The following is a 20,075-nucleotide window of genomic DNA, read 5'->3' as shown; positions in this document are numbered from 1 at the left end:
TGCAATTATTGTGAGGATTAAATTATATACCATAGGTAAAGTATTGGAAAAACAATCAATTAGCATTTGGCAAATTCTACCTGTTATTTTATCATGTGATGAATTCTAAAATTTTTACTCTGATTTTATATTGTCTCTTTATGATGTGCAATGTGATGATATATTGATATTCATTGCATTGATCATTTTTCTGTCACTGTAAGGAAAATACCTGAAAAGAAAATTTCTGAGGACGAAACTATTATATTGTTTCATGGCTTAAGAGAACACAGTTTAAGATCAGATGTCTCCATTGTTTTTAATTATATTTTTATTATCTTAACTAGTTGTACAATGGAATTTTCATTCAATAAATCATGTTATTATGTATAATGGATCTTTTTTTTGGGGGGGGGGGTCCAGTCGTGGGGCCTGAACTCTGGGCCTGGGCACTGTCCCTCAGCTCTTCAGCTCAAGGCTAGCGCTCTACCACTTGAGCCACAGCGCCACTTCCGGCTTTTTTCTTTTTGCTTATGTGGTGCTGAGGAATCGAACCCAGGGCCTTGAGCATGCAAGGCAAGCGCTCTACCACTGAGCCACCTTCCCAGCCCCATGTATAATGGATCTTTATATAACTTTTCCCTACCCTTCAAAATCTCACCACACTTTAATATTTTCTAGTTTCATACTATCTGCATTGAATATTATGTCTTCAATTTCTTCCTCCATAGCCCTCTTTATTCCTTCCCTTTGACTTCCCCTCACATCTTCCAAGTGATAGTTTCCTGGTATTCATTTTGTTGGATTAAAAGTTCAATTTTATAAAAATATGACATCATTTAAATACTCCTCTGTAAATAGCATTTTTTGGTTAATATTGCTGTGTAAACTTGTATAAAGTTCTAGCTTCCAAATATGAGAAAGAACATGGGTCCTTTGTGTGTCTGGCTCTGACTTAGTTTACTTAACATATTTTTAGATCTATCCATTTCATTGCAAATAATGTAACAGTCTTCATAATGGATAGGTACAATCCACTTATGTATATATGACACAGTTTTGCCAACCATCTCTCCGCCAAAGGGCATGTGGGCTGATTCCATAACTTGGCTATCGTGAATAGTGCAATAGTGAACATGGTTGTGAAAGTGATTTTACTGAAACCATTTGGAAGAATTCATCACTATCTTTCTGGGAGCAATCCCCTAACCTGTTTTCCAGAATAAGCACATCTTTCCCATCATCTCCATCGCAACGTTTTGCAAGTCCTCAAAAACACACTACACCATATAGGTCTCAATAAGCTAAAACCACACTGTGCCCATATTCTTTCAATACATTTTTAATAATTGTACATATAATTTACTGAGAACCTTCTATGTACTTTCCTAATGTGGGAATGAGAGACATAACAACAGAATGAAAGTAAGAAATATGCATCTTAATTAGCTATTATCATATTTAAAATCTTTTTCAGCTCTAACTCAGAGCCTCGCTTACTATGATTTTAATCTTTATTTGATTACTTCATTTATCGCCTAAATTATAACAGGTAAGTTAAATACAAAGTCAAAAAGTGTGGTTTGATTTTGACACTCATGTGTGAGGATGCACAATATGGGCAAATAGATGGATTGGAATTAATAGCAATTATCCACTTTGCTAAAGTAGAGATGGTTTTCCCAAACTGATTCTCACAATTAATATTGCATTCAGCAAAAAGAAACGTGTAACAATTCCCTTTGTTTTGCTCCTTATTAACTTTTGTTTCCATTTTATTTTATAATGAATGATGATTTCATAAATCTCCTGTAGATGCAAAAATATGTTGAAATATTTCTATCTATGCATTAATCTATACATACACACATATATTACACAGGTTACAATGATAATGTATAACTTCTATAACTATACAATTTACTAAATTCTTAAAAATATTGACCGCTCATGCCTGGAATCCTGGTTACTCAGGAGGCTGAGATCTGACGATCGTGGTTTGAAGCCATCCTGGGCAGGAAAGTCCATGAGCCTCTTATCTCCAAACAACCAACAGAAAAATAGAATTGGAACTGTGGTTCAAAGTATTAGAGTGGTAGCCTTGAGAGAAAAAGCTCAGGGACATCACCGAGGCTCTTAGTTCAAGAATTACAATCTACCCCAAAAAAATCAATTTAATTTACACTTGTGTAAGTAGAGTATTTCCATCACCCAAATGCAGATCCATGCTTATTTGCAAAGTAACTCTGTTTTGTCTGAAGTACCACTAAACATTATCACTAAAGTAGAAAGCATTGGAACGTAGGTTCATTCTATCTCTCTCATGGATTTTTCTCCACTCAAATACTCAAATGTTACAATTGTTCTAATTATTTAAAAGCATATTTTTTCTTTATTACCCCTAATATTAGAGTTTGAATTGAGTGTTTTGTGCCCCTTAAATGGGTGTTCTTGTAACTTTTTCATGCTCCCAGCCCTAAGTTATACTGATTATTTTTCAGCTAGAAACTGACTTCATACTTGTGTATGATCTTAGCCTCAGTCTACTTGATGTTATTCTTCCTGGAATTTAGAATAACGGGTGCATGGCATGGTGTACAGAACTTTCTGTTCAGTCTGGGTTTTAGCCACTATCCTCACAACAGTGCACTCCCATGTAGTCACGAATTTCATAAGCTTGTCAGAGCTTTTTTTTTTAATCTTTCATTTCCTGCAGGTTCTTGAGGACTGAATTAATTAGTGTTTTCTTGGGTTGTTTTGTTTCATTTGAATCTATGTGTTGAGTTGTTCTTCACTTTTCCTTTTGTTTCTTTCCCTCAAGTTCTTACCTAAAGTGCTGAGAAACAAATTCTTCTTTCTCAAGATAGTCAAGGTGAACATTATTTATTCCAAAGTAATTTCAGCATCTATGAATGGTATACACATGCTAAGCACTGAGAAGGGTGTTTTTATTTTCACGGCAGCCTTTGGCATACACAGACAGATCATGAAATATATGAATAAAATAAAACTACAGATGAATGCCAAGAGGAGAAAAAGTTTGACAGAGCTTTCTCTTCTAGGGAAAGAAACATATTGCTTGATGCAGGATTTCACAAAATCATATTGCTAGAAGGAACCTAAACTGTCATCTAATACTACAGACTTAATAGTGATGATTTGATTTCCTGGATAACTTACTTTTGGGTCAAATAAAAACAGGCTTCCAAAAAGAGAGTAGATTTTAGAGAAACATGATGAATTTTATGTAAATAGTTCCTTAGCTGATTTTGTTAATTTGTGAACTAATACAGGGAAATAAATTACAGCAAGGTAAAAAAAATAAAAAAACTTCACATTGAAATACTCATTTGTGTTTGTGTATGTGTGCATGCATGTGCGAGTATGCACACGCACATGTGCATGTGCTCATGCATGCATTCATCATTCTTGAAGCTTGATAGTGCCTGGGAACTATTCCTCAGCTTCTGTGCCCAAGGATAGTCGTCTACCACTTCAGTAACTGCTACACTTATGTTTTTTTTTAGATAATGGCTTGTATTTTCATGATGGGACTGGCTTTGAACAGTGGTCTTCAGATCTCAGACTCGCGAGTAGCTAGCTAAGCTTATTCAGCCTCTGAGTAGCAAGTTAAAGTCTGCCTGTCCTCTCTGGTTCACTGCTCTATTATTCTTTTCCTAAGGTATTCACAAGCCTAAGACATATATATGTCTAGTTGCTTTAAAAAATACTCTTACTGCTTGGCACCAGGGGATCCCATGTGTACTCTTAACTACTTAGGAGGTTTGAGAACAGAACCCAAACCAAAAGTTTAGTGGACTTATTTCTCAATCTATAGCTGGGTGAATTGGATAATTTCCACCATGGTGCACTATCTAGAGACTAAGATTGGAAGGACTGTGGATCCAGGCCAGTCAAGGTAGCAAGATAGAGAAGTTGGTGTGCAACTCTGATGCCACTGATGATGGGAAGGCAAGAAGGACAGATCAGGCGAATGTTCTTGTGGAAAGGAACCCCTATCCTAAAATTAAACACTGATATGACGCCGGTCTGCAAGAACAATATACCCCAAGTTGAAATCCCTACATTTTCCCCCAACCAAAATAAGTATATACATTAACATCCAAAAACTTAATACAATCTGTTCTTTGTTCTAATATCAGCTTTATCTGATTCTCATATGATGTGACAAAATAAATTTTCATTAAACTTATGATAATTTAAAAAGACCTAGAAAATTCTTTCTCACTTATTAAGTGCAAATGAATGGCAAATTGCCTCATTTCTTACATATTTGACTACCACTATAAATTCGTCTTATGATTAGTATTAATAGTAATATATTTTGATTTATTACTTTACTTTGTAACAGTTTTTAAACGTTTTGCTTTTCTGCTGAAGTTGAAGTATTTACATAGTATCATCAAAGAATATTCCTTGGGTATTTAGGGCAGTTTTTTACAAAGTTTTTAATCAGTGGCTTCTAAGAATTATTTTAACATTTTTTGAGGGTTGTGGGGCTTGTATGAATTCTTAATTGGTATATTATTTGGTTTATTTTTCATTTCAATTTAATTTTATTGTAATGGTAATATACACAGGGGTTACAGTTACATAAACGAGGTAATGATTACATTTCTTAGGGAAGGAACATTGTTATATCATCCATAGATATTTGTGTACACTCAAAAAAAGAACTACTGACACTTTTGCTGTTGCTAGTGATCAATGGGTACTTTTGCTTTCCTTGTTCATGCATTTTTTATTATAAAATTAATATACAGAGCGTTTACACTTAATTAAGTCAACTAAAGAGTACACTTCATTTTCTTTTCTTTTTTGGGGGTGGGGGAGGAGTCCGGTTGTGGGGCCTGAACTCTGGGACAGGGCCCTGTCCCTGAGCTCTTCAGCTGAAGGCTAGAGCACTACCACTTCAGCCACAGCGCCACTTCTGTTTTTTTTCTTTTTGCTTATGTGGTGCTGAGGAATCGAACCCAGGGCTTCATGCATGCAAGGTAAGTGCTTTACCACTGAGCTACCTTCCCAGACCCTACTTCATTTTTTTTTATAAATTTCAAATTTTGAGATTAAATGTTTAATTTTGTTTCATTAGGGTAATTATTTTGTCAGAGTTGTAGGATCAGTTAATTTAATTTTGCATGATTTTTACACATTTAAATTATTCAGAAATATATATTATGCTTTTAAAATATTTAACATGTGGCTATTTAAAAATTATTTTCTCAACTTTTATATGGTTAGTGAATTTAAATACATTTATTTTCTTATAGTTATAAACATATTTGTCCAGGTAACAAATACCGTTTCTGCAAGAAGCACACAGATTATTAAGAAAGGCTTCATTACCTGATCACTTTTTGGAAATATTTGCACTTGAATTTAAAATAAAGTTTGAGCTCAGCATGGTAATTTGTTGCATCCATTTCCTAGCTATGGCAGGGAAACTATGAGACCTTATTATAAAACTATTCAGAGTGAAACGATCATAGATATAGCCATCCCTAACGTTATATACAGCACCTTGCTCACATATTCTAAATCTTGAGTTTAAACACCAGTAACATCAATCTTTTGTCAAAATAAAAGGGCACAGGTTTCAAAATATTTATTAATTCAGACTTATTTGCAAAGGTTCTCATGTCTTCTATTAATTTTCAATTTACTTAATCCATTAAAATCCAAGTATATTGTGACTATTTTATTTCTACTAAACTTTTAAATAGTATGAGTAATATTATGATTTCATATATTAACATATTTTACTATTTGTGATAATTTCCTCCGTTTAATATGATAATATCAATATTCCAAATGTGTGTATGTGGTGTGTGTGTGTGTGTGTGTGTGTGTGTGTGTGTGTGTGTGTGTGTGTGTGTGTGTGTTTATGTGGTGTTTGTGTCTGTGTACTTTTTAATGCTTGGGAGATGACACCATTGCTTCACATACGCTAGGCCAATGATTTACTACTCAGCTATACTGTCTAGTGATAATCCAAATAGTGTTTTAAATCATGACTTTCAAACTTTCATTCCTAGTATGCTTTTTCAAACTTATATATGATAACATGTGATCCATATTCTATCCACACTAGCAAATTTTATTGTTACTTAGAATATTTCCACTGCCTTTCCACTTCCAATCTCTTCTGTTTGTTATTGATAAAGGTTTTACTTTTCTTCTTTTCTCTTATTTCTTATTTCTTCTTATTTCTCTTATTTCTTTAGAAATTAATTATCATATTCCTATTACAATTTCTTTACGTTGTAATAGGTATATACAATGCTTTATTTTTTATTGTATTTTTTCCCATTTTCACTGACTTTTATTCCAAACTATTAGATGGATTAAAAAGAAACTTGTCTCAGGACACTTTATTTTTCTCCTTCTCTTCTCTGAACGCTTTTTGTTGTTTGAAACACCATAGCAATGGCATGTACCTGCTATGTGGTCCATCATTCTTTCCCCTCTCACTCTCCTCTGTTGTACAGCTCAAGTTGTTATCATTCAGTTTTGTTATGCTACAGTGTTATTTAAATCTTAACTCATTCCCGAATTAGTTTTAGTTGTGTCCACTACTCTCTAAATACATTTTTCTATACATAATATCTGGGGTCTTGTGTTTTTCTAAGGTACAAAATATGACTGACTATCAAACATCTAGATATCTTTGTAGAATATTGGTCCACCTGCTCAATAAACTCGTATGTAAATTCAAGGAATACAGGTCAGTCAGAACAATCTTGTAAAATGGTTTAGCTCCAGCCTTCATACTAGCTTTGAATCTTATTACCATGTTTAGTAGTGAAGACAACATGGTTCTACTAAAAAAGCAGACACATAGAAGAATGTAACAGATTTGTCAAAAATAAATTCTCAGTTTTATGGTCAATAGATTTTGAAAACTATCCTATGACTTTATGAAATAAAAATAATATCTTAAATGGGTGTATTGGCACTATTGTCTCTCGAGATTTAAAGAATGATCTTAGACTACTACCTCAATCCTTGTTTTGTTTTGTTTTGTTTTGTTTTTGTCACTCATGGGGCTTGAACTCTGGGCTTAGGCGCTGTCTGTGTGCTCTTCAGCTCAATGGGACCACCCTACCACTTGAGCCACCGCACCACTTCTGTCTTTCTAGTGGTTTATTAGAGATAAGAGTCTCATGGAATTTCCTGCCTGGGCTGGCTTTAAACTGTGATCCTCAGATCTCAGACTCCTGAGTAGCTAGGATTACAGGCGTGACCTATCTCAATCCTTATACAAAAATTTAAAATAAAAAATGATTATCAAACTAAATGTGAGATGTAAAAACCTATAAGACATAAATGTAAAAATTCATGACATTGTATCAGTAAAGGTTTCTAAATGGAAAGCATTAGTGGCTAAAGAAAAGCAAGAATATACTGGATTATATCAAGTGATAGCCTTTCATAATTCAAAGGACACTATAACCGAAGTGAAAGAATATCAAATAGATAGAGGGAATATATTTGTTAATGCTACAATGTGAATGCTACAATGATTCTGAATGTTAAGTATTTTTATATCTTCTAATTTTATATAAATTTTCCTGACTAGGATATTTCTTTAAAGAACATTTGTAAATTAATAGTCAATAAGAGGAGCAAATGATACAAGTTCCGCTTTAGTATCTAAGAAAAAAGGAAAAGAAAACTCACTAGTATGACCCTAATATAAGAAGGTGACACAAAATATAGTAATGCATTTGTGGAGAAATTGATAAATTCCTCATAATGATCGATTTGCATAATACTGCAATAATTTTAGCAAGCAAGTTTTCAAGTCTTAGAGTTCAAAAAGAATTCTATAGGATACATTCATTACAATTCTGTGAATGTATTAAAGAGAAGTAAAAAAAAACGTGTTTGGACAGGGAATTGTAGTTCATTGACAGTGCACTTGAATAGTATGTATGAGACCCTGGAAAAAATCCCCAAAATCAAATTTTGAAAAGATAAACTATAGAGGATGCATGCTGGACAAATTCCTGTAACCGAATTTTATATCTATTTTAATGTCTGTTCTAAAATTTATAGATATCTATTTGAAGAAATGCAAGTTTGTGAAAATTAGGCTTTGAAAACCAATGAAGGTACAATTAACTTCCAAAGCCCTAAAATGTATACAATAAAAGGAGGTAATATATTGCAAGTGAATTACATGTCAGAAAAACAAAACAAAAAAAAAAAAAACTATTGTTAAAAATTCTTCACACAAAATGCCGAATACCTAAAGAGATGTTTTTGGTGTTGTTTAAAAACTCTGTAGACTACAGCATTTAAAATAAAGATGTGATTTCTGTTTATTTTGAAGTTTTTTTGTCTGTTATTTTGAGTTTATACAGAGATAACTCAATTAAAAAGTCTATGTGATAACTGGAATACTTAGGAATTATGCATCACTTATAAGTAATTGATAACCTTTTCTGGAAGAAACTTTTAGCAAATGACAGAAGACACAAATCTATGCATCTGAATTTTATGAAAGCCATACGTTACTTGCTCAATCCAGTTGCTTTTCTCTACTTTGCTAGGAAAAAAATTATTCTCAAGATAAGACCCAAAAGCAGTGAAAAGAAACAAAATACACAAGCATCTTGATTTATTTCTGAAAATAACAAATGAAGTAAAAGAGTTCCACTTAAGGGGCTCCAATATTAGTGTCTATGAAGCTGTTCCCAGATGCCAACATCCATTGAATTTTTGGAATTTCTACAAACATATAAAAACTAGAACAAGAAAACAAATATAGTCTTAGAGTGAACTAGCCTTGCAAGAGCTTTCTTAATTGTTTTGAAATTACAAAAGAATTGATACTCCTTTGCTTTGGATACCATTTAAAATTTTTATCACTTATTATAATTCAAATACCAAGCAAAGAGTAATTTTATATAATCACTACAAATATCATTTTAATACTATCATAAAATAGAATAAAAGACCAGTCCCAATATTTTACCTACCTATCATTATTCTTAATTCCTAATCATTACCTAAATATCTTAATCTAAATAGTCATGTCTTTAACATAGATGTAAATATTCTATACTTTTTACTTAACATTTTCCAAGGGCATGTATTCATGTTTCTAAGAAATGTTCACAGCAGTTAAAAGATGCTTTTGTGAAATTAATGTGATATATTTTGTTGTTGTGGATGTTGTTTTCAAGGCCTGGGCGTTGTCCCTATGCCTTTTTTATGATCAAGGAAAGCACTCTACAAATTGAGGCACAGAGCTAATTCCTGTTTTCAGTGATTAATTGGAGATAAGAACCTAACAAGTACTTTTCTTTCTGGGCTAGTTTCAAACACAGTTCTAAGATATCAGCACCCAGAATAGCTCGAATTATAAGTGTGAGTTACTGATACTTGGTTTGATGAATTTTAAAAAATTGTAATTATGTTCTAAGATGTTTCTTTCACTATAATGTATATCATTCTACACATAAATTTAGATTGATATATGTATATATTTCTGATGACAAATAATCCCTAAAAATGTATGTTTTTTAAATATATATATATATATATATATACACACACACACAGAGAGAGAGAGAAAGAGAGAGAGAGAGAGAGAGAGAGAGAGAGAGAGAGAGAGAGAGAGAGAGAGAGAGAGAGAGAGAGAGAGAAAGGACAGACTTTTATGCTACTATTTTTTACCTTTTTCATTTCAAAGATATATAGTCTATTTTTCTAAAAGTTTCCTAGAATAAAATAAAGAATATTTCAATAGAAAGTAGAGTTTATTACTTTCAAGGAAATTTTAGATATGCATATGATATTGTAGTTACATTTACAGTATATCACTGTTCTGTTCAAACTCTTAAATATTTCTATGTAGTGACAGGGAGAGAGGAAGTTAATTCATATTGGTTAGGAATTTGCAATGCTTCAAAAATCCATTCCATAATTTGTTATAAGCACATAGTCAAGCTATCTGATATGGTTTAGTTTTTTTTTTCCTTCATTCAAAATTTTAATATGGATGCATGCACCGTGGTAACATTAAAATTATTAATATAAAGACAAAGATTAACAAAATCATAGATACAAAACAGACTTTCAATAATTAGCACATATGATGCTAATAATAATTTTGATGAAGATGATGATGACCAGAGTGTAGCATGATAATGACAATGTTGTGATTGAAAGGAAAAAACTTCAGACATCTTTGCAGCTAGATTCCCAGAATGAATTCATAGTAATAAATGGTGTTGGATTACATACAATAATGCCACGGACCGGCTCTGTTGGCACAACGGAGGACACCTAGTGGAGGAACTGGAATAGGTGGTGAGATGGCAAACAGACAACTCACACACAAGAGGAGTGGATGCTTTGTGTGATTTAAGGCAGAAGATAACAAACTTTTATACCAAAAGTCTCCAGGAGAAAGGGCAAAATGTTATACAATCTTGTTGCAGGGCTTCATTCTTGTGTAGTCACCAGTTGGTCGCCTGATAGGCACTTGTTTACGGCTTCTCTCTATTTTTAAGAAGTACAATGGGTTTCGATGTTTATCACCAATTAACCATTACCTTTTTTTTATAGAGACCTTAACTGTCCCATAAGATCTTTCCTGTTCCTTCTTTAATAGTAAGCACCAAGGAGGCTTAGATCTAGCAAGTCTCTTAGTAAATAAAAGTGAGTAATAGGAAGTTCTTTCTCCTAAGTAGTTCTCCCAGCAATTGCCATACATTCTTTCTGTTCTAGCCGGCCTACAGCTTCTTGTAAGTCTCTTGCAAACAATTCCTTCTGCTGAAGTGACGTTGTGAAACTCGCAATACTATTATATTTACTTATGACTTGTCTACTAGCCTCTATAAGAGTGGCTTTCAGGGTAGCACTTAACTCTGATGAGTTAGTCATATTTTTAATACAGTCATCAGATGTTGGAGTCAACAACACTCTTAAGAAAGAGTTTGAATAAGGGAACGTTGAGCAAGAGTAAGTACAATGAGCAGCAGAAACAGTAAAAGATTAATAGGCACTCTTATACAGTGAAGAAAAGCAGGGACAGAAGCACATCTTTCCCAGGGGTTTGCCAGCCTTTTCAAGAGGTAGGCCTCTTTGAAGCCCCATTCTCTGAGGTAAGACTTCGGTGAAGTCCCATTCTCAGAGATAGGTCTCTGTTAAGCCCCATTCTCTGAGGTAGACTTTGGTGAAGTCCCATTCTCAGAGATAGGTCTCTGTGAAGCCCCATTCTCAGGTCTGAAAGCAGGTTTCCCATGCTAAGCAGACTCCACCGGAGTAGGCATGGCACAATAAGAATAACAAGAGGAGAGATTCAAGATCAAGAAATACAATCACATAAACAGGTAGAGACAGTAAAAACCCTAATGTTATTCCTGCAGTCTCTCTAATGTATACTCACTTTTCTTGGTGGTATTTCTTATTGTTGTTTATTTGGGTGTTTTTTCAGTCTGCCATAGGGCTTGAGCTCTGGGCCTGGGCCTAGGTGCTCTCTCTCAGCCCTTCAGCTGAAGGGGAGCGCTCAACCACTTGAGCTATAGTGCCACTTCCGGTTTTCTGGTGGATTATTGGAGATAGGATTGTCACGGTCTTTCTTGCCCAGCTTGGCTTTGAACTGTAATCCTCAGATCTCAGCTTCCTGAGTAGGTAGGATTAAAGGTGTGTGAAGAACTAACTCCATTTTAAGATCAATCACCCTGAGCTGTGCTGCCCTCAGAGTAGCCCCCAAAGAGAGCTGTGCTGGCAAAGAGAAAAATAGTTCTCAGAGAAACCACTGGTTTCCACCAACACTGTCCACCCTTAAGGAAGAGAACAGTTGCGCAGGTGTTCCAGCAGAAAAAGAGAAGTGTGATCAGGGAGGACTTAAAACCCCTGAATTTGTGAACTTGCTTGTGTGGAAACCCCCTGAACTTGTGAACTCGCTTGTGTGGAAACCCCTTACACTTGTTTGTTTGAAACTATAAAATCTGTGCTAATTTTGAGCTCGGGGCCTCTTAACATCACCGGTTACTGAGTGCACGGAAAACCAAGCTCAAACTTGCAATAGACAACTGTTTGCTGTTTGCATTGATCATGGACCCTGGTGGTCTGAGAGGGGGCATCTGAAAACTGGATACTTCAGTGTGAGCCAGCAGCGCCTGGGTTGGTGGTATTGTCTTTTAATAAATAAAATCATTTATTTCCACATTTTGATGGACTAAGATATAGTTTTGAAATTATGGTGATTAGTTCAAATAACATTCTCATATAGATACTATTCAATAACCAATGTTTTCCAATGATATATTAAGACTATGTTCTTCAATACATCTGTGAACGCATGACACAATTTACATAATAACACTTACTTAGGTGTAGTTATCTTAAAAGGACACAGGCTTTAGGGCCAGGAGGTAAAAATTATTTTTATTTCTTCATGAAACAATTTGTAACTTTATACCAACCAACTGAAATTGACTCTTTCCTTATTTGAAAGCTAAGTTGAAAAACGTGAGGACTCTTCACTTTTCCTTTTTCCTGCTCTAGAAGTCAACAAATATATTCTTCAATATTTCTGGTAAGTTACATCAATTTACAGATGAGAAATGTAAGGCCAACAGTCAATAGAGTGAGTAAATAATGATACTATAATTTGTGTCTGAGCACTTCACTCCATGTGCTTACAAGGAGAATAAGTTGGTGATGGAGAGGATCAATATGAAAAGATTATGGGGAAAAAGCATACTTTGTAAATGGTTGTTTGAGGACTAGGTGACCAGTGATGAGTATTTGAAACAGGCTGGTGTCAGGGGCAAAAAAGGGGTAACTTTGTTGGCAACTTTGTCTAGATTATTCACATTATCATGAACTGTTGGAATTAACTATTAACTAAGTTCTAATTATACCTCACTTGAAAGAATATTTTAGGCAAATAGAATGCCAGATTCATTTGGGAATTTGTAAATTATATCTTCTACTTAAACAGAATTTTGTAGTAACCTATAGAATATTAAAATACAAACAAAAATATTTATTTTAAATCTAAATTCTAATTTAGCCAGGTCTACAAAGTCCTACATTAAATGAACTTTCTTATTTCTCTAGGCTTAAGCTTGATCATTTCCTTGGGCTGTAACAGAATGATGCATACTTTTTCAAATTTTTGGTTGAGAATCATGAGCTCTTTTGCATCTAGTAATCTTCGGTTTTGAAGAGAACATTTAAAACACAACTGAGGATTATATATGAGTTGCATTTCAATTGGAAACTTGACTTCTCAAACCATAATGACAAAATTAGCCCAAAGTTCCAACTGTGTATTCCTTTCTTGTTTATTTTTTATTCCTTTCTTGGTTTGTTTTATTGAGACAAAATTATACTACCTAGTCCAGTGAATGTATCACTATGTAATTGCACTCTCTAATCACCTGTCTTAGTGTGAGTGCTAGAATTCCTGGTTTGTATCACATTGTCCTACAATAGTTTGTTTTTTAATTAATCTAGATACAGACTAGTAATTTTGAACTTCTCCAATAATATTTTCATCTAGACTGATGGCTCAGACTGTTCCTGTACTATTTTCAAAGATGTTCTAACATTTGACACAGGATATGAACATTTTCAGATGCACCTGAAGGGGTCTCTGATTTATTCCTCCTTGGATCTGATCCCTTTATTAATGATCACTTGACTTTCTTACTATCTCTGTTCCCACCTATGTAATATTCTCAAGCTTTTTTGGGGAAATTTCACTTGAGTACTTTCTAATATTAAAAATTATCACTCGATTGTAGTCTTATCTGTATTTTCTATTATTTTCTAACTTTTCTACACAATCTGAGAATTTTTTCATATGTGTGTTTGAATACATAGGTGCCTCTGTGTGTATGTGCGTGTTTGTATGTATATATGTTTACAAAAACCTCAAGCTCTTATTCAGCAATCTTTCTCATAACTAGTATTCCATCACTTGCGCCATTCTTCCAGTGCATCTTTTGACTGGTTAATTATAGATAGTGTCTCAAGACTGTTCAGCCCAGGCGGGATGCAAACTGAACTTCCCAGACTCCTTTACATTCTTAGGTTTTATTTCTCCAGGAGTATCAACTTTTGAACTACAAACATTTTTGTAGCTGTGGCCCAGATTTTTGACTCCATTTCATATAAAGATAGATGAACATACACATTACATATGCTGAGTGTACACTCTTTGAAATGTGATCCTAAGCAGGGTGCCAGTAGCTCACACCTGTAATCCTAGCTAATCAGGAGGCTGAGATCTGAGGATTGCAGTTCAAATCCAGCATGAGTAGGACAGTTTCTGAAGCACTTATCTCTAATTACCCACCAGAAAACTGGAAGTGGTGCTGTGGCTCAAGAGGTAGAGAACAAGATTTGAGCTGAAGAGTAGAGGGACAGTGCCCGGGCCCGGAGTTCAGACCCCACTACCATCAAAAAGAAATGAAAAAGAAAAAGAAATGTGATCTTAGCCACCAGTTCATTGCTAGTATAATTCCTGTTCTCTCAACATGGTCCTTTTTTATCAGTTAAGTCCATGGTCTTATATCTGACTGGCTTGGAACCAGAATTATTCTTCCATTCTACTTTTTACAAATTTGCATGATTAGCTACCATGATTTAGAGCTAGTAGAAGAAAGAGAATGGCCTCATTCTTCATGTTCTACTTAGGAGTAATGCTTTTTCTATATCACTCCCATTCACTCCCCTAGGTCTACATACTGGCCTTGGCTTTATTGTTTCAAATTTGTCTTATTTGTAGAGTCTTCTATAGTGTATTGAACCATTATACTTAAACACAGAACTTCTCTTTCTCCTATTACTGTTGTTTCTCCTTCTGTTAACTTATGTACACTTGGGTAATAATGCACGACACAAACACTGACAAAAAAATGTTTCTGAGAACCTTCTTCCCACTTAAATTGGTCTTAATTTACAGAGCACTTAGGAAATTTGAACTTAATGTACTCCAGGATAATGTTTTTTTATGTTATTTTGAAAATGGAGGACAGAGGTGCTAGAGTTACGTAAGTAAGTTAATGAGTACATTATTTAATGAACATTGTTACCTCCTCTTTTGTTTTTCCCCTGCCATCCCTTTTCTACCCACCGACCCAACTCTCCAATCCAATCCCCAACTTGTAAGTTCATTTTCAACATAGTGTCTTGTTCATCTCATTGTAACAACGGATCATACTCTATACTTCTTTCAGCATTTTATTTCCCTTCCCCTCCCCACATTAGAAAAATGTATATGCAAGTTGCAGTTCACTGACCTCAAATACAGTGGAAATGGCTTATACCATGGAGGAAGAAAATAGAAGAGAAACAAAAAAAATCACATAATACATGGTAGATACATTAGAAACAATACTAAGAAAGAAAAAACAAGTTGCGTCTGTATTTGGGGGTTCATTACAATTCACATTGTCTTATACGGCCATATGTAAGTGGATAATGTTTTATAAGCCATGTAAATTCCATATTTTCTCATTACTAAGTTGTCTCTGAAACACGTGTTACCTTGTGTCCAAAGATGTCTTTGTGTTATTTCAATGAAGCCAGAAAACCTTCATTGTGGCTAGAGCAATACCATAGATTGTTACTGGAAGTAAGTGGAAAGAACCTTTACGGGAAGTAGAAACAATCTAGGAGAGAAATTGAACATAGAGAAATGACAAAGTTCAAGTTAATTTGTGCTCTCATTTTTACTGTACAAGAAATAATCCAAGGCTTGAAGCAACGTATGTCCCTAACTTTTTCGAGTGTGCACGTTAGTCATATAATTTTTCTGTAAACTTCTAGTTGAGAGTATTACAAAAGGAAACAATATGCCATTTGAAGGCCAGCATAGAAAAAAAAAAAAGAAATAACGTTGTTTTACAATGTACTACTACATAGAAGCAAAGACATGCAGGTTTTAAAATGTCTTATGCATGGATATTTAACTCCTGAGATGATTGTCTTTGAAAGACCCTAGTCCCCTAGGATACTTTCCTCAACAGGAGGGCGCCCCAGAAAACTCAGACTCCAGGCCGGGAGATGCAATAAGCAAGAGGAGTTTATTTGACGTTTGCGCAAACGGACTCTCTGTCCAGGCAGACAGGGAGCCCCGAGCAGCAGTTACAAGCCTTCTTTTAAAGGCAAAAACCACAAGATTAATGCATAACACAAAGCATCCCATGATTGGTCCATTTAAAGGTCATCATATACGCCAACAATCACTTTGCCATGCGGGAAATTTTGTAACACTCTTTGTAAAATGACTGGCCCATGGTTGGTTTAAGGGGGGGTTTACATGGTTACAGGCCTATGATTGGTGTGTGGTCTTGCCAGGTGGTCGTTATCTAAAGGTCCTGTCTGGGGAATTTCTAAATGGGAACTGAGGAACACGTACTGTCTGTTCTTTATCTACTACCACTGACCTTGTCCTGGGGCCGGCATCTGGTCCCTGAAACTTCTTAACTCATTTCTGGGAAGGGAAGGGTCAATGCTAGTGTAAACAAGTTTGCAGAAGCAGAATCAGCAGTTAGCAAATTAGCAAATTGTAAAATGGAATCAGCCCTAATTTTTCTAATTCTTCAGTCTTGATGCAAAAGCCACATATCCATTCCTTTACTCTGGTCCTGAGTTTGCCATATCAATAAGTATTCCAAAAAGCAGGATCCAGTGAGTATGATCAGCAAAAGGAGCCTCTTTTCAATGCAGTGCTTTAAGGATGGGCCCAAAAAATATGTGGGGTTTTTGTTTGTGTGTTTGTTTGTTTAGTTTGTTCTGCTTCTGGGGCTTGAACTCAGAGTCTGGAACCTGTCCCTGAACAGTTGTCTTTCCTGCCCACCTGCCCCAAAGTAGCATTCTACTGCTTGAGCCAAAACTCCACTTCTGGCTTTTTTGGTGTTTAATTACAGATAAGAATTTGAAAGACTCTCCTGCCTGGGTTGGCTTTGAACTAAGACAGTAAGTTAGTCATGTCACATCAACTGTATGGACTTCTCTTTTGAACCAAGAAATATTAGATGAAGTTTATTATAAAGATAATATTTGACAATTTTTAAAAGAAGAGAATATGTGCAGCAAAGAAGCCATAACTTCAATAACTCAGCAAAAGTATGTGCACTGAGTCATATTGGAAAAATCTTTCTGCTTGGGAAGATTACTATTGACTTCGTAGTTCCTTTTGGGGAAACTTAAAGTATATTTCACATTTTTGTTGGTCGTGGGGATTGAACTCTGATCCTGGGCACTGTCCCTCAGCTCTTCAGATCAAGTTGGGTGCTCTGCCACTTTAGTGACAGCACCACTTCCCAGTTTCTGGTAGCTAATTGAACATCAGTGTCTCATGTACCTTCCTGACCAGGCTAGCTTTGCACCACAGTCCTCTGGTCTCAACCTCCTGAGTAGCTAGGATGAAAAGCGTGAGCTACCAGTACCCGGCTCATATTTGCATTTATGTGCACTTAATGACACTGTAGACAAATAATGGAAATTTGAATCAAATGATGACTTTGCAGATTTTCAGAAAATTTGAGGTAGCAATAAATATGTCATTCTTTTCCATATTGTTACATTAATGACTCATGAGCTATTGGACACTTATTTCAGCATCCTCTGAGGTCTGCATCAGTGGACTTAATATAAATAATTGTTAGTAGAGAAATAGTGAAAGACTGAGATTTTTAGAAAGTAAAGAATATCAGATATGAAAGAACAACAGAGAATGAGATAAAACTTATCTCACAGTGATTAAGAACTAGCCTAAGTGAATTAGAATGCTGAAGGCAGGGCTGGGAAAGTGGCTCAGTGGTAGAGCACTTGCCTTGCATGCTCAAGGCCCTGGGTTCGATTCCTCAGCACCACATAAGCAAAAAGAAAAAAGCCGGAAGTGGCATTGTGGCTTAAGTGGTAGAGCGCTAGCTTTGAGGTGAAGAGCTGAGGGACAGTGCCCAGGCCCAGAGTTCAGGCCCCACGACCGGACCAAAAAAAAAAAAAAAAAAAAAAAAAGAATGCTAAAAGCAATGAGGAATAAGCCTACTTGATAACTCGTTCTTTAGTAACCAAATATGGTTCCCTAGAACAGTTTCTGGTATAATTTAGTTATTATTATCATTTATATCTTCCATCTGGATTTATTCCTTCACTTCTATTACAATTATTAATTAGCTGGTGCCTTTTTGGTGTCAAAACTGACCAAAAAGATTTCCAAATCTCACTTAGACTTAGATTAATCTTCACTTGATATCTAAGCACATTCTTGACATTAATTTCTGTGACCTACTAGCAAAACGTTTTGTTTATTTTTCTCAACGCTGTCTTCTAATATAGGTAAAGTACATGAATTAAAAACTATTGAGATGGGTAAAAACCAGTTCTATAAGGATACAGGTGGACCTGTTGCAACAATGAGAAGTACAAGTTGTCATGTCCAAAACGAGCATTACAACGTCGGTGCGGGGAGGTGGGGGGAAGGAATAGGATTGGGATGGGGGGAGGGAGGAGGCTGGGAAGGGATGTGAAGGGTAAACAAAGGGGGAGCTGCAATGCTTGGTAAGAAATGTACGCATTATCCTGCCCATGTAATTGTAACTCCTCTGTACAGTATGTTCACAAATAAAATAAAATTAAATTAAAAAAAAAGAAATATTATTAGGTCATATTTGGAAGGAGCAATTTTATATTCCAAGTATAGGTTTTTTATTTGTCATTTACTAGCTAAATGAATTTTTTACCAGTCCTGGAGCTTGAACTCAGGGCCAGGGAACTCTTCCTGAGATTTTTCTTTCTTTTTTTTTTTTTTTTTTTTTTTGCTTGAGGCTAGCACTCTACCACTTGAGGCATAGCACCATTCTTTTTCTGTTTATGTGGTACTGAGCAACTGAACCCAGGGTTTCATGCATTCTAAGCAATCACTGTACCATGAAGCCACATTACCGGAGCCCTAAATGACTTTCTTAAGATGACATTACTTTTTCATTCCATTACCATGTATTATAATTTAGGTTAAGTGGTAGAAAAGGAAGTGGAAAGCAATACTAAGACCAGTAAGGCTGACATTCCTATCACATCACTAGAGAAGTACAGTGTTAAGACCTTCAGGACTCATAGGGTTGTTGCATCTGACATTATTATTTTACACTATTACATAATATTTTACATTATTATGTAAAAAAACATTAACAGTCATCTCCGACATCCATAACATTCTGCTTCCACTTTCAAGTTCAAGAGCCAAAAATCTAAGTCTTTTTATTGATTGGGTGTGTTTCCTAGGAAGGAAGAAAGAGGATGTGGAAGGTGATGTTGGAAAAACATATATATTGGCTCCCAGTCCACATTTTTTGCATTTTTAAAAAGTGCTACTGATGAACGCCCACATCTACTTGACTATGCTGTCTGCACAAGATGCAGATAAATGAAGACATTTATTCTGGTGAATAGTCATATATATTAACAGAATACAGTTCTGGAAAAATGTTACTAGTATAAAGTATTGGCTATAAAATTGTTTCATGTCCTAGCAGAACAAATTGCAGTATTGAAATGATTTCTCCAGCTTTCTTTGAGATTTTATGCTGTCTCAGCATCAAGACGTTCTCTAATTCCAGTAATATACAAGCATAAGACATGATTTGAAGATCTCAGTAGTTTTAGAAACAAAGGTAGATAATAGATGGCATGTATGACTGATTGTATTGTAGTTATCTTCTTTTTCCTCTTCTTCTCATGTAGCATATCTTGGCATATTATTCTGTCCTGCATCAGCTTCCTGTAGGTGAGATTTACCTCTACTCTACAATGTAAAGATTGGTCATGTGACTTACTTCAGCTTACATAAATGAACCAGAAGTGGTGAAAGGTTATTTCTAGGGGAAAATTTCTATGTCATTGTCTGTGTCTAAGAGCTAACTTCTTTTCCCTTAGCTATAAAAATAGCATATTTCCAGAGGGAATCTTCTTTCAACTTACATACTGCAAGAATATAGCATGTGAAATTGAGGCAAAACTCAAACACAGCAAGAATTAAGCTAATATTAGGATATGATATTAAGATATTAGTTTCTTACTATTCTTGTACACCTTTA

The sequence above is a fragment of the Dipodomys merriami genome, unplaced genomic scaffold, assembly GCF_024711535.1.
Source record: "Dipodomys merriami isolate MVZ:Mamm:240054 unplaced genomic scaffold, mDipMer1.0.p SCAF_404, whole genome shotgun sequence".
NCBI lineage: Eukaryota > Metazoa > Chordata > Mammalia > Rodentia > Heteromyidae > Dipodomys > Dipodomys merriami.
Note: the sequence above shows the minus strand (reverse complement) of the source record.